This window comes from Acinonyx jubatus, chromosome C1, assembly GCF_027475565.1.
Source record: "Acinonyx jubatus isolate Ajub_Pintada_27869175 chromosome C1, VMU_Ajub_asm_v1.0, whole genome shotgun sequence".
Taxonomy (NCBI): Eukaryota; Metazoa; Chordata; class Mammalia; order Carnivora; family Felidae; genus Acinonyx; species Acinonyx jubatus.
The window spans coordinates 102808477-102813389 of NC_069381.1; the positions used below are offsets into that span (position 1 = coordinate 102808477).

General features: G+C 52.1%; 2 non-coding genes across 2 annotated transcripts; one reads left to right on the forward strand and one right to left on the reverse strand.

Annotated features, from left to right (window-relative positions):
* Positions 1 to 2221: 2221 nt before the first annotated feature.
* TRNAV-CAC (transfer RNA valine (anticodon CAC)) lies at positions 2222 to 2294 on the reverse strand. Its single transcript has one exon. It is a non-coding gene; the product is annotated as a tRNA-Val (tRNA).
* Positions 2295 to 4516: 2222 nt separating this feature from the next.
* On the forward strand, positions 4517 to 4588 carry TRNAE-UUC (transfer RNA glutamic acid (anticodon UUC)). Its single transcript has one exon. It is a non-coding gene; the product is annotated as a tRNA-Glu (tRNA).
* The last annotated feature ends 325 nt before the right edge of the window (positions 4589 to 4913 follow it).

The following is a 4913-nucleotide window of genomic DNA, read 5'->3' on the forward strand; positions in this document are numbered from 1 at the left end:
GATGGGGGGAGGTCTGCTGGGGGGCGCCCGGAGCCGCCCCGGGCTCGCGCTGCAGGGGATAGTTCAGCCAGGTCGGCCTGGCGGGCGGAGGGGTGGGGCTCGCGCCTGAGGGGGAGGGGTGGGGGTGGGGAACCGAGCTGCACCCCCTCTCTGTGCCCGACCCGCTAGCTGTGCCCAACGCCGCCCAACTCCGCTCCAGAATGCCCTCAACTGTCTTATCATTTGTGCTGGTTCTGATGAGAAGTCTGACATCATCTTTATTTTTTTCTGTATGTACCTTAACCTTAAAACAAAATTGCCAGTTGTTTTACCAGCAAAAGATCAGTTTGTTCAGGAATAGCAGAGAATTACAATCCCAGACAAGCAAGCTAAAGCAAACCCATAGACAAGTGCACAGAACAAAAGAGAGGTATGCTCTTTTATACAGGAAAGCGGGAAGTTGGGAAGACTATTATAAATAACTACTTTGGCTCAAACTAGGAGTTTTAAGTATAGGGGCTTCCCATTGGCTGAGTTGTGACTGTTTCATTGGCTGGGCTGTTGCCAATGAATGAGAAAATGAGAAAAGATGAGAAAAGCCTCTCATCTTTCTGCAGGGTAGCAAAAGTAGTGTCTTCCTACAAGGTCCACCTTTTACAGTTGGATTTGGAACTGAGAGCAAATGGTAAGGCATGAGAGCCCCCCCCTCCCCCCCTCCCCCCCCCCGTTGAACCTCCCCACTACATTTCAGTAAGGTTTCCCTTAGCGAATTTTCATAGTACCATGTCTTTTTTCCTCTGGCTGCTTTAAAGGTACCCACCCCCCCATGGATTTGAGCAATTTAGTTATGATGTAACTTGGTGTGAGTTTTTAAATAGTCCTTGTGTTCTTTCATTGTATCCATTTGGCTCCTTGGGTGGGTGAGCTTATAATTTTCATTATGATTGAGGGGCGCCTACATGGCTCAGTTAAGCCTCTGACTTGGGCTCCGGTCATAATCTCGCCCTCCGTGGGTTCCAGCCCCGCATCAGGCTCTGTGCTGACAGCTCAGAGCCTGGAGCCTGCTTCGGATTCTGTGTCTCCCTCTCTCTCTGCCGCTCCCCCACTCACACTCTTTCTCTCTCTCTCTCAAAAAGAAATAAAACATAAAGAATATTAAATTAAAAAAAATTTTCATTCTGATTGGAAATTTTTCTCATTGCTTCTTCAAACATTTTTACTTCAAAAAATTTTCTCCTGCAGTCTTTTCAGGGATTCCAATCACTCATATATTAGGCCTTTTAAAGTTGCCCTACTATTCACTGATGCTATGTTAAGTTAAAAGCTTTCTGGGAGCGCCTGGGTGGCTCAATCGGTTGAGCGTCCGACTTGGGCTCTAAGTCATGATCTCGCGGTTTGTGAGGTCCAGACCCGCGTCTGGCTCTGTGCTGACAGCTGAGCCTGGAGCCTGCTTCGGATCCTGTGTCTCCTCCTCTCTCTGCCCCTCCCATGCTCATGCTCTGTCTCTGTCTCTCAATAATAAACAAACGTTAAGGAAAAAAAAAAAATTTTAAAAAAAGTTTTTTTTTTCTTTGCGTTTCACTTTGGATATTTCCATTGTTCATGGCTTTATGTTCCCTAATATTTTTTTTACACAATGTCTAATCTGCTCTTAATTCCATCTGGTGAATTTATTAACTCAGATGTTATAGTTTCCTCCTTTAACTTTGATCCTGGTCATTTGTGTATGTTCCACATTTCCAACTTAACTCTTTGGGCATATGTAACACATAGTATCTATTTTAAAGTCTTCTCTGCTAGTTTTAACATCTTGTCAGCTCTCGTTCAGTTTCAATTGCTTATTCTCCTTTGGGTTTTGTTTTTCTGCCTCTTGCATGCCTGGCAGACATTGTCACAGTGTACCTTCTTGGACACTGGCTACTTTGGTATTCCTATAAATTTTTTTGAGTTTTGTCCTGGGGCACAGTCAAGGGTGTGGCCTGCTCTCCAAGGTGACTGGGAGCAGACACACAGCGACCAGGCCTGGTAGTCGAGTGCTGAGAAGGCTTTCAGGTGGCGGTGGGACTCCGGCCTTGCTTGTGTTGTTTTTTTGTGTGTTAGTTTTCTAAATGGAAACGCAACAGCGCCCGCCGAGGCCGCCTTGGCTCAAGCCACCGTTCTTTCTGCATTTTAAAGGACAATAGATATATGTGTGGGGGGCGGGGCGGGGGGGAGTGTGGAGGAGGGGGTCGTAAAAGGAAGCTGTTTCCGGCCGGTTTCGAACCGGGGACCTTTCGCGTGTGAGGCGGACGTGATAGCCACTACACTACGGAAACGAGGCAGGCGGCCGGGTCTCCGGCTCTAACCCCCAAAAGCGGCATTTCGGCCACACCCGTTGGGCCCGCCGACTTCGCTTGAACTGCCCAAGGCCCTGAAAGCAGCCGCGCCCCTGCGGGCGAGGAGCCCGCGTCCCCGGAGCGGTCCCGGCAAAGGACCCCGCGCAAAGGACCCCGCGCCTCCTCTGAGGACGGGACCCTGGCGCCCTCAGCAGCCTAGCCTCGGGAACCGCACCGAACGCAGGGTGTCCGCCTCCAGGACGAGGGGCCCCAGGGCAGACGTCGGGTGCACGCTCTTCCTCCGCCAGCCCTTTGGCTCTGCGCCGCCCCGCGGCCCTCCCGGCAGAGGGGACCTTCCGATTCCTGCCGCCATCGCTTATTCTACTCGGCTCCTTTAGTCCAATATTTTAATCATGCCTGTGTGTTTTAGTCAGTACCGTAGCAAAGGCCACATCTTAGGACATTTGGCTGTTTTAAAATATCGAACACGAATACAGGCCAATCCACGATTCCCGGCCTGGAATGAATTCGTTCGAAGACCACATAGAGTAAGTATAAATCTATTCAGGAGCCAGGGACAGTGCACGCAGATTTCATGATTATTCGATTTCCTCCTCATCCCTCTTGAGATTCGTTTTGAAGAACAGTTTTGTTTTACCTTTCACAATACCTGACACTTCTTTTATTTGCCTTTTATAATTTTCCCGTTCAACAGGTCAAGGAATGCGATTTTTAACCTAGGACAGGTCAAGAGGTAAAGGCGGTTTTCACAGAAAGCATGTGCCTGGAGGGGTTTTCAAGCTCACCTCACAGCAAAATGCTAGCCGACCAATGATGGGAAAGACTAATGTTCTTTCTTTCTTTGCTTTTCTTTCTTGTCCCTCTCCCCTTTTCTCTTTTTCCTTTAGAAGTACAGCTTAAGAAGTTTGGCGAAGAATATGCCATTTTCTCCAGCGGTTGATCTTAGTGCAATGGTTACCGTGTGGCCTTCTCGCTCAAAGTTCAAGTGCTCCAACCCGAAGGAAGTGCGGGCAGCATACTCACTGGACACCAGTCCACAGTGCTCTGCTTTGTTCTGCTTTGGCTCAAAATGCAGTTAGGGATGCACCATCGTCACCAGCAACCGGAGGACCTGCTTCCAAAAGATGTGGCCTTCAAAGTAGCTTTCCATCATTGAATTTCTTTAGGTCACCCTCCCCCCTTTCCTTCCCTCCAAATTCTATTTTTCTCCTACCACCCCCAGCCAGGGGAGAGGATTCACTGTCTTTCTGTCGTGTCCGGACCCTCTGTGGTTGTACGTGGACAGGAGGAAGGAGTATTTGAACCTTCCCCTCCAGGAGCAAGACGTGCAGTCGGGGCTGGAGAACCACAAACTAATACGCTTGGATCAGCTGGGTTCCCGCAAACCCAGTCGAGCGGTCCTTGGAGCCTCTCTGTTGGCTGAAACGGAAGGCACGTGGGATTCCACACCCCGCAAGAGGAGCTACGCTGAGGGGCCCCGGCCCTAACCCCTTGCCCTCGAGGACAGGCCTGGAAGAGGGACAGAGCCGCCCCCTCACTCCCCCCCGCAACACCACTCCCCCCGAAAAAGAGCAACGGTGGCTCAAACCCACGATCCCTAGACTTAGGGATGAGGGAGCCAAGGTGCCAGCGTTAAACTGATCTCCCGCCTGTGTCGGGAGAGTCGTTTGCCCGAATCAGCAAGCCGGTTGTGTGGCTCAGAGACGGCAATTAAGAAAAGCAGCAGCAGGATTTTCGGACAAAGCAGGCGTGCGGCGTGTGGCTGGGGGGCCGGGGCCGGGGGCGGGGGGGGGGGGGGGGGCGCGGGACCCGAGTCCAGTCCAGGGCTGCCGAGCCTGCCTCGAAAGGCGTCTCGGTCCGCGCCGCCTCTGTCGCTGCGTCCCAAACTTTGGGGGGATGTTGGGGACTGCGGGGTCTCACTCCGGGCGCCTCCCCTCCCTCCTCTTCGCGGCGACCTTGTGTCCACACGCGGCCACGGGTGCGGCCTGGACGGGGCGACTTGTGGACCTGGCGGGGCCCCGGGGCGCAACCGCTGTCCCGCACAGTGTAAGGTCTTTGTTGTGGGGCATTTTTTATATAGGGAACGGCCTTAGGGGACAGTTACTGAGAGGGATGCGCGTCACCCAGAGCAAACAGACGGGAAATAGCCACCGCTTAACGCGGAGAGTACTCATGCTTCTTAAAAAGAAGCAGCTGGCAGCTCCCTGGTGGTCTAGTGGCTAGGATTCGGCGCTTTCACCGCCGCGGCCCGGGTTCGATTCCCGGTCAGGGAAGTCCTTTTTCTAATGGTTCTACATGCACGAATCTGGATCTTCATCCCCACGTGGGGGGCGGGCAGGGGCAGGCCTCCGGGTCCAGGCTGTCTCCAGGCTCTGCTGGCAGTTCAGAGCCTGGAGCCTGCTTCAGATTCTGTGTTTCCCTCTCTCTGCTCCTCCCGCGCTTGCACGCTGCCTCGCTCTCTCTATCTCTCTCAAAAATAAACAAACATTGAAAGATTTGGTCAAATAGAATTTTAAAAAATGACAGAAAGCAAAGGGCCCTCTATTTCTGAAAGAAAGGCAAGAGAGGAGCCTTGCAGCTTGAGAGGAATGAAAGGGA